This window comes from Macrobrachium rosenbergii, chromosome 29 (genome assembly GCF_040412425.1).
Source record: "Macrobrachium rosenbergii isolate ZJJX-2024 chromosome 29, ASM4041242v1, whole genome shotgun sequence".
NCBI classification, from domain to species: domain Eukaryota; kingdom Metazoa; phylum Arthropoda; class Malacostraca; order Decapoda; family Palaemonidae; genus Macrobrachium; species Macrobrachium rosenbergii.
The window spans coordinates 8,513,656-8,524,583 of NC_089769.1; the positions used below are offsets into that span (position 1 = coordinate 8,513,656).

At 36.3% G+C, this 10,928-nt stretch overlaps 1 long non-coding RNA gene across 2 annotated transcripts in view; it reads left to right on the forward strand.

Annotated features, from left to right (window-relative positions):
* Positions 1 to 1,131: 1,131 nt before the first annotated feature.
* The window catches only part of LOC136854579 (uncharacterized), a 47,412-nt gene continuing 37,615 nt past the window's right edge, over positions 1,132 to 10,928 (forward strand). The window contains exon 1 of one of the 2 annotated variants that reach the window (XR_010857736.1): positions 1,132 to 1,267. This is a non-coding gene — a long non-coding RNA (uncharacterized lncRNA). The remainder of the gene's footprint in view (positions 1,268 to 10,928) is intronic. The other variant, XR_010857735.1, reaches the window with a different exon arrangement.

A 10,928-nucleotide genomic window follows, 5' to 3' on the forward strand; every position in this document is an offset into this window, starting at 1 on the left:
ATAGTGTCATAGCTTATAAGCAATGAGTTAATCTCACGTAGGTTAGCCCAAGGTGAAAGGATTCCACGATAGTCTATGTTTTTCTCAGAGTCATTTAGAGATTACCCAATCCAATAATATTCCAGCCGCCTTTTTACTTTCTTAATCGTTGAAATCAACCAAATTTGGATGTTTTATTCCCGTAGATTTTCATAAAATAGCTTCCTAAAATCCATCTAAATACAAGTGTCTAACGTTAACGAACTTTATCAGTCAATAGATAAGCGGTGTAAAAATAGAGATTCAGTGATCGCTCTCGAGATGAAGAAATAATGAGTGTTCTAGTTCCATGTTTTATCACGTACGGCGTGAGCCTAATTTTAAAGTGAACTATGACATTGTTTACTCTTTCCCGAAAGGTGGTATTACGATCAGTTCTGATTTACTTTAGTAGGAAGACAATTTTTACTATCGATACCAATGAATTTGTGTCTACATTTTATAGATATTGTCTTAAATATTATCAACAATGAAATAACCAGAATAAACTTTAATTATATTGTCCGTTTATTTGATAGTTTTGAGTGTTAAAAATTTTCATTACCCATTCCCTGAAGAAACCTTTAATACCCAAGTAATCAAGTTGCATGAGTTAAATAGAGCCTGCCTATATTCTGGAATTTTTCTACACGAGCGGTTAATTTTTTTATATTTACCTGATAAAGAATGAACGTGGTGATGACTGATGTCTTATCAGGGGAAGCATTATGACCTTGATCATTATTATTAATACACCAACTCAGCTGTTTCAGGGATGAGAAGTTTAAGAACGCTCCAAGTGACTCAAATTTCAACTACATTTTACTTGTCATTTCTCAGGCAGGCTGTCAGCTTTTCCCTTGTCAGCCTTCAGTCTGGCTCTAATCTCCTTTGCAACTCAGACACGTTACTTACGTTAGCATATCCCTGCTGTCATCTTTGCTCGCAGATAATGCGTCTTTTGTTTCTGTAATATATATACATATATATATATATATATATATATATATATATATATATATATATATATATATATATATATATATATATATATATACATACATACATATATATGCACATTTTTATAATTTCTTACTTTATTTATTTCCTAATGGAACGTCTTGGGAAGCAATGGAGAGTGCTCGAGTAACCTTGAAACCCCGATAACTGAAACGTTACTCGTTACCAGCTCAACTTAATAACAACGTCATTAAGTTCAACGTCAGGATCTTTCAAGACCTCAAATTCGGTAAGTGCTGAAATGACGATGCAAGAAAGTGCATTGAGATAGTGAGTGAAATGGTTTATATATTCGTGTTTTAAGTCAGTCTGCTGCTGACACGGTTTCTTACTCCTTGAGCAGCTCGTGAAACAAAACGTGGACTTTATATTAAAAGTTTTACATGTAAAAAAAAAGTGGTAAAAGACATTCTGCTATTGTATATTTTCAAAGAAAAATGCCTGCGTTCTGTTTTATTTGAATTTGCTAAGCACTTCGAAGAACTTTAACAAAAATCAGGCCTAATCAGAGGTAGGCTAACCAAGACACTCCAGCTGCTAGACCTACTGCTTATTTCTAAAGTCAACAAGTGCTTAGCAAGGGTCCTTGTGGACAGAAATATGGCAAATGAATGAGGTTTTCCGACCTTCGACTTGTCTGTTGTGTTTTTGTGGACATCATTTTGTAGGCAAAACCTTCATTTTATGGTTAATATACGATTCTTTAATTTTTCCCCGTCCAAAGTCCAGTATCCCTAAGGGACGAGTGATGATAGTTTTTTCCTTTTGAAGTATGAGAGGAAACCAAATGGGTAGAATTTTATAAGTTGCCAGCCATTTTTACTTGAAGAACCATTTTACAGGTTTTTATGCAAAAATGGCTGGGAAATGATAGGGCACTAAAGGAACCAAAAAATATCAACCTAACTTAACGTAGGGATGTTTACTGGTTACAGTTTTCTCGTATTGTCTATGAAGGGTGGGGGAGGCAGTATTGTCCTACCTTATAAGTCTTGATTTGATACATATTTTTATATATTTGCTCATAGTGTTTATGGGGGTTCAAAATAACGAGAATGAGCTCTTTTAAAAAATGTAGGTTACAATTTCATATCATGTATTGGCAACTTATAAAATAATACCGGAAGATGATTATTACGTATGTACAGTACTGGTAGAAGTGAAGAGTATCTAAGATGATTTTCTAATGTTCTTTGAGGTTAGAACTGATATAATTAAATGTGAAAGTAAAGAAATAGAGAAGATGCAATGATATAATTTTTATCAGAGTTTTAACATTAGTTGAAAAATATAAAAAACTATATCACATAAAAAAACTGCATAACTAGGCTATAGGCTAACATGAAATGGCAAATCCAGCAGTTTAACTGTGATTTGTGACAACTGGATAGTAACCTTAGCCTAATGTTGAGAAGTTTGAATGTGGTCTTTTATTCACATTTAAATGGAGTACTAGTCTAAATACCACAAGACCAGTATTTGCAAATCAAGGTAGGTAATAAATGCTAAGGTTACTTAAATATTTTTTACAGTTATATTTTACGGTGCTGTAGGTTTATTAAAGTAACTGCATGAGTAGGACAGGGTGCACTAGGCTATGGAAGGTTAGGACATGACGGATGTATGGCCTGTGAGATAAGGTTAGGGTGGGTAGCCTATTCCTTTTCCCTACCCACTGGCTAGCTGAGACAGCTCACTATGGAAGGTTCTCTTCCTCAAACTGCCGTGTTTGTTTGTTGATTGTTACTGGTTAAACATAAGAACTATTTATTTTTTTTACTGCATAACTTGTGGTATATTTATTTCCTAGTGCAGTTCACTCGTTTTTGCTTCCCCCTCTCCCAAAAAGGAGGCTTTTCCCCATAATTATCAGTTAAGGAGGACAGGTATAAAAAAATACGAGTAGTTTGCACCAAAATTTATGGTAAAAATGTATGAAACATAAGATAACCAGTTAGACAGATATATGGTTCATATGTTTAGTGAGAAATCAAAGTACAGTAGCAGACATACTCATTTTTGTTTCTCTCAACCAAACCTTCGGCTGTTATGGGTGACCACAGTTTTGAAGAATTTTAGGTTGTGGGACCAGTGAGTAAATAATGCCAGTAGGTAAGGAGAAATGTTCTAAATACAAGAGAAACAGTGGAGCAAATTGCATGTGCCATGTGTGGTGGATGGTTATAACAAGCTGGTGTATGCCAGCACAGACCCATAAGTGTGGAAGGTTTTGAAGGGGATAGGTTTCCTGGTGTGGACCTCTACTTTTGACCAGCCAACAGAGACAGTTCATATGGGCCATTTTTAATAGGACAAAGGATAGGAAAAATGTTGGTAGGATGGTTAAATCCTAACCTAGTGTGGTAATGGCATTAAAAGGAACATGTATCCTTAGGTGGAACATCCAACCTGACCAGGGCTTCACCTTCGTGGACCCACTTGACTTTATTTATTATATAAACTAAGTGTGATAATGGGATCTTGAGATGTATTCTAACCTAACCTAGGGTGCAGCTTGATGCTTTGCTTGGCTGGTGGTCATCTCACCCTGGGCCAATCATTTATTCTTGCCAAGGAAGTGTGACAATTGCATTTCAAGGGATGTATCTCAGCTTAACTTAACCTTCAGGATAGTTACCCATCTGTTAGCTATTCCCTGCCCCTGGATTCCCCCCCCCCCCATGATCTAAATTACATTTGTTCCTTAATTTGTACATCAGAAGTGCAACAGAGATTAAGCATTTTATTAAGACACCCATTAACATACGAAACACCTTGCATTAACATTCCAGAAATTGCCATGACTTCCCAATTATAAAGGGTGAAGTTTGCCGTATCTTTCACTTACAAGCCCAAATATAGCCACAAGTTCACAAGCAGTATATATTTAAGGAAATGGACAGGACTAACTTTTGAATGACATGAAAATTGGGGTGGATTTGCAAAATAATTCCCAAGTCTAATAACATTAACCACTGACTATCTCGTCATTGACTTGCCCCAAACATTTCATGAAAAACAACTTATGTTGTTGTATTTCCTTCATTGCTGGCATCTAATTCTGGCATGGCAATCGTCATCAAACTTTCTTGTATGTTGTATCTTTAGTTTTCTGTTAGGTTTATCTATGCTTACTTCAACAAATGAAATTACAGTAATTTAGAATTAGTGGTCAGAATTGTTGAATGCTGTACTTGAGTAATTTGTGGCTTGATATTTGTTAAATAAATTGCACATTTTTAGCATTTCTATCGGACAGCAGATTCCAAGTTGATTTTTATTCCATAAACATTAAGGGGTGATAGAATTTGAGAAGCATATGGCAGTGTGAATTTAGAACTAGGTAGGTGAGGTTAGGTTAAAAAATAATAGTCAGGTTGCACCCTAGATGAGGTTAAAACAGGATGAGATAAGAATGCACCTTAGTTGAGGTTAAAACAGGATGAGATAAAAATTATTGGCACATTTGAATGCTGTAAGTTACGGGCTTTTATGCTATGCTGTCAGAGGGGCAGTGTATCTCATAATGCCAGCACAAAGCATGGCTTATTGAAAATGATTGTGCACATTTTTCTGTTACTGAGTGAGTCTTGTCCCAGAGCTATTTGAACCTACTGCACCATGTTGGATTTCCAGCAGTGCCATTTTGTCTGACCGATCACCATCCTTAGGCTTTCTTGATTCTTGTTCTTGGGACTTTGGATCATTTTCTGATCCAGGCTTTTTAATTACTTTCTCTGATCTATAGGCCTTGTAATTTTTGTCTAGTCACCAGACTTTCTAATTATTTTCTCTGATCACCAGGCTTTGTAATTTCTTTCTGTAATCATCAGGCTTTGGATTTCCTGTCTCTGATCGATCACCAGGCTTCGTAATTACTTTCTCCGATCTATAGGCTTTATAATTCCTGTCTAGCCACCAGGTTTAGTAATTCCTTTCTTTGATCACCAGCCTTTCTAATTCCTGTCTCTAATTACCATGCTTTGCAATTCCTTTCTCTGATCACTCGGCTTTACCTTTTAACCTTGAGCCGAAAGAGGACCTTAGTTGTACATAAAAAAAGATGGTTATTGACGGGAGATGATTCATCATGACCTATTAGGCCTATATCAGGTCGATTCCTAGCCCGGATAAAAAGTTCCAATCGCTACTAGAACTCGCGGAAAATTAAAAGAAAATCTTCCACAAGTGGCTTGGGATGATAATAAGGCGTGACCTCCGTAGGGGTTAGTGCCATCAATGCATCTCACGGGGTGCACTGTAGGCATTATTGCTAAAGGTTCCTTGCAGCGTCCCTTCGGCCCATAGCTCCATTCATTATTTTCCATCTTGCTAACCACCCTCTCCTAACAGTTATTTCATAGTGCAACTGCGAGGTTTTCCTTCTGTTACACCTTTCAAACCTACCTACTCTCAATTTCCCTTCCAGCGTTAAATGACCTCGTAGGGCTCAGCGCTTTGCCTTAGGCCTAAATTCTGTATTCCATTCCTAAATGGCCTCTCAATCGGTTTGAAATTTTTTTCATTAATGATGGTTCATATGTGCAGAATAGAATGCCCATATATTCCATTCCAATTACGGCCTGAGAGACAATACTAAGTATACATGGTAACTATGACAGTGGTCATGTACTCTTCGCATCATTGATTCATATCATCGCTAACTTGGCTAACTCGTCTCCCAGCTTCATACGAATGAGGTTGTTTTGGGAACGACCTTTGCAAAGACCAAGAGAGCTTTTTGGTAAGTGGCCTTTGATGTCAGTTTTATAACTAGATGATTATTGCGGTCGTTTTTACCACCGGATTTATATAAAGGTCAATAAGAATAACCCAAATGATTTGCCGACATATTTCCAACTGCAATTCACGCCTCTGGTTACTGGTTTAGAGTTTTTCTTATAGATTTTTTTTTGTCCTATTTTAGCTGAATTGGCTATTGTTTCACAAACAAAATGAATTATTTTAAGACGTACTATAGAACGTGTAATTCTCTTTGTTAGGTACTTGTGTTTAAGGAATAAATTGTCAAACCAATCCTATATTTTAGTTATTCCCGCGTTTTCTTCAGCGATGGCAGTGCTCATAATAAATACATGATTGACTCACTCTTTGTCACTAAGGCCTGATTGACTTTTTAACCCTATGGTCCACTCTTTTTGAAAATCAATCTTCCAAATTAAGCCTGATATAAGGCTGATACCAGTAATATATATATATATATATATATATATATATATATTTATATATAATAAACATAACATATTCACATATATAATATATATATATATATACATACATAATGTATGTATTTAGTATGTATGAATAACTTCAGTCACGGGAATAACAACGCAATATAAAATATAAACAGAATATATGGCCAGCGAGGAAAGATTTTGTGATAAAATTGACAGGAAGCCAGAATTACCTCGGAAAACCCCTGTGTATGACTAATTTCATTGGCTTTGAGTCCATCAAGTCAGTGTTGAAAATATTCGGTGTAAATGTACAGTAATTTTTTCGTATAATGACACTAAAAATCAAGCGTATGAGAAATTGGCCTCACCAGAGTAAAATCTTCAATAAAATCACTTGTATGGACTGTGATGTATTTTATTTGGGCAAGACAAGTAAGGGATTAGATTTCAATAAATCATGAATGTTCAGAACTTGCCAAACGAATAATTTTTTTTTTAACATGAGCGGAAAATCACATATTGATTGGCCCTTTATCAGCATAATTACATTGTCTCTAGAACCTCTCTGAATCTGTTCTCGTATAGCTAACAAGTAAAAATATTAGTTTATGTCCATGCCTGTATCCTCTTGACCCCATTCTGCACAAGATTCAGAGGAGATTCAAAAGAGAAACTGAAGGCTATCCATAACTAACAACTTGTTAAAGTCCTCAACTTCCCCTTATTAATCCACTAACTGGATTAATTAAAAACGATTGTTCGTCATTTGGAGATCAACCTCAAACATGATGATATTTTCATGCATTAATTAGTTTTACACTTTTTATTTATTCGCTCAATCATTTTTAATCAAACCGAGTTTTTATACTTGTTTGTACTTTACATCACTTTTTAATTCCCGTGATAGAAATATACATTATGTATATGTATGTATATATATATATATATATATATATATATATATATATATATATATATATATATATATATATATATATATAATGTGTGTAATTACAAAATTTAAAAATTATTTGATTTAAGGGGAATCCTAATCAAATGACTCTAAATTGATCAGCTGTAAAACATTGTTTATTATCTTTACAGTCAGCTGTCTAATCTTTTTGCATATCTTCAGTTGACAGTTGTCCATGATGCTTTATCTTAAACACAATCTTTTTGCTTGCTGGAATTTCACGGTTCTTTTAAAAAAGGCTATGGCTCTGCCATTTTGAAAGAACTTATCTTCGCTACCATGAAGTCGTATGGGATCTTCGTAGCAATGATATAGATGGAGATAAACGACACTAGGAGTCTTGTCTGCTAATAATCCAGCTTTCCAAGCTTTTCAGAATTACCTAAATACTTTTATACCTTTTTCAAAAGTTCCCCTTCAGCAAAATCCCCTCAGGATTCTCACTTTTATTAGTTATTCCTCAAGTCATTAGTCACTCCAGAATACCTGTACTTCGTTTTTACTTGCTAATGCTGGTGTTTTTCTGAACAAATTAAATGATAGGGTGGCTAGTCCATTAGAATAACGGCTCACAACGGTATATTTAGCTGCAGACGGTGGTCCCAGAATCATTCATCAGGAACCACAGTATTCGTGTGATGATGGCAATCGCCGTCATGTTTTGCATGAGTGAACAGTTCTGCTTCAGGAACAACCACGTCCTTTGAGGTTGCTTGCAAAAAGCACTGCCTGTTTACTTCAGAACTGCATATCCTGGTTGTCCAGAATTAGCATTTGTAGCTACAACTTGTTACCGCTCGTAAGACGTTACATCTCGCCTCCATTCGGATTTTGCTTTGACACCAGCAAAATAGAAACCTATTTCATGCGTCGCTTTTCTTGAAAGAGATTCTTGACAGCCGCTAAATCATGACATATTCAACAGATGGAATTTTATTTTTGGACACGGAATACCAGACCTGTTCTTAATACTTTCTTTAAAAATTATCACTATTGACCTCTTCCACCTTCCTTAACTGGTGCACTGTAGGCATTGCTTAAGGTTCTTTGCTGCAACCCTTTTCGTTCCTTTTACTGTACCTCCTTTCTCTCTTTCTTCCCTCTGACTTTCCACCCTGTCCTAACAATTGATTCATGGTGCAACTGCGAGGTTTGCCACCTGTTACACCTTTCAGACCTTTTACTGTCAATTTCCGTTTCAGCGCTGAATGACCTCATAGGTCCCAGTGCTTGGCCTTTGGTCTAAATTTTATATTCAGTTCAGTTCAGTCTTCTTTCGTGGAACTGGCAGTTTTATTTATTATTTGCAAATTGTAGGACATCTCTGTTGCTTTTCCGTAGGGAGTAGTGCCGTTAGTGTACCTCATGCGGTGTACTGTAGGCATTACTTTGTTCTTTGCAGCGTCCCTTCTGCCCCTAGCTGCAGCCCTTTTCGTTCCTATTACTGTAACTTCGTTCATATTTTCTTCCGTCTGACGCACGTGATTAAGTATAGTATAACACATCGCCATAGTTGAAAACACAAGGGACTATGGTGTAGGTCCTGGCCAGCTTCAATTTCATTTCTAAGCCATTGGTGAAGAACTGATACTCACTGGTAAAACCAGTATATATATATATATATATATATATATATATATATATATATATATATATATATATATATACTGTTAGAGGGACAGTACAGTACATATAAACATACAGACCGTTGGAGACTAAAAATCCACACCGGACAGGTGTCCAAAGGATGGGCTATAAAACTCATTCAATGGACATAACGGTTTGTATCATTCCTGACCTGGTTAGGACATACAGCCTCTTAATTTTTTCATACTGAGTTTGTCGCCCTCCCTTCGACACCTCTCGGTTCACTCTACCTCAGATTTCTGGTCTCCAACGGTTTTTTGTTGATCATTCCTTCGTCAGTTGCTTACGAAATAAAGTAAAACTGTCGTCACTGGTCCTGATTCCTCGTCCGTCGCTACAGCCAGTCTCTTAATTTTTCGGTAACATATATGAAAATATATTACAGTAGAGTGAATTGGATATTATTTGTAGCTTTATATATATATGAATCATGATGTGATAAATATATATATATATATATATATATATATATATATATATATATATATATATATATATATATATATATATTGTATAAGATAGTATTTCTCCATATGCATCTTTTGTTCTGAGGTCCATTTTTTTATTAACTTCTCTCATTGCATTTACTTCTCTGTAGAAGAACTTATCTTGTAGAGCAACTTCTTATTTTCCTTGATGTTCTTGTTTACTTTCTCCCCTCTGCTTTTACCGCTAGCTCTTTTTCTCCCGCTTATTTTTCTTGACTGTGCTATACATCTTCCTTTATGCATACACGTGATCTTTTCTTATCATACATTCACACTACTTAATGTTTTTCTTTGCTCTTCCTGCTTTCCTATAACAACATATGGCTCCTAGCTCAAATCTTACACACTTATCTATTCCTTCCACCCTTGTCTGTAACCTTATCCCACAGCGTATCATATGTAGGCCTAATCTCACTTCCTATCCAACTCACTTGTGTTAATTATGTTTACAATCATATTTCGTCCGTCCCTATCCCACTCATATCTTACTTCTTTTGCCTCAATCTAATAATGATCAGACGTAGCTCCAACTAGTTATACATATAAACTTACCTTGCCGTCTGCCTTGTTCTGATACATAACCTTGAAAACGCTTTTATTTACCATCATCTCTTTACCAAGTATTTTTCTTTGGAAACCATACATTTTCAGTTATCAAACATCGTTCCAAACGCTTTTCCACATTCTCTGACACCTGTTTTTGTATTCAGGTCACCTAGTACAACCACCCTTTCATGTGGGGTAATGCCGTCAATGCTCCTCACATGGTGCATTGTAGGCATTATTAAAGGGTATTTGCAGCAAACCTTCGGTCCTTCACTGCAATCACTTAGTAGCAGCATTTTATTTTACCTCCATTCCTTTTCCTTTTTTGTGCACCTGTGGGATTTTCTTCTAGTGTCTCCTCTAGATCCTTGTACTTCACTTCTTCCTTCATTTTTTGAATGTTTTTATGTTGCTGTCCAACCACTCCGATTCCCCCTTTTCACTGAATGGCTGAAAGTATCCCACTGCTTGGCTGGGAGCCTAAAAGTCATAGAAATTTAAAATCATAAAACCCAGCATGACATAAACTATATTCCAAAAAGATTCTTTTTCACGCTTATTCTTTTTGTTCATATATCCAACAGAATCACATTTCATCCTCTGAAATTTTTGCTCATCTTTTGGCTCCCCAAATCCACTTCCCCCTCTTCCTCTTCCCTCCCGCTTCCTTGATCGGAGATCCCATAAGGAAATCGTCTGCAGCTTTATTCCTCCTTGATACACCTGTCACCTGCAGCATCTCCTGATGAAAACCCCCTCCAATGGCAATCATCGGTCAGTCGGAGGCCCGGGAATTCGATCTTAGCTTGACCGAGCGCAAGATGTTATTTCGGTCAAGTCTTGGGAAGATCGTGCCAGGCGTTCACGGTTTATGGCGTCTGTTTAGCCTATTTTCTGCTGAAGTTTGCTTTGATTAACTAGAAATGTTGGTAGAATGTTAAGTCGCGTGTGTTCATGCTTGCAAAATTCGCCTGTGACTTCCGTTTTACGAGAACGTTGCGAAAATTGTTGGTCTTAATCTATAGACCTTGAGCTATT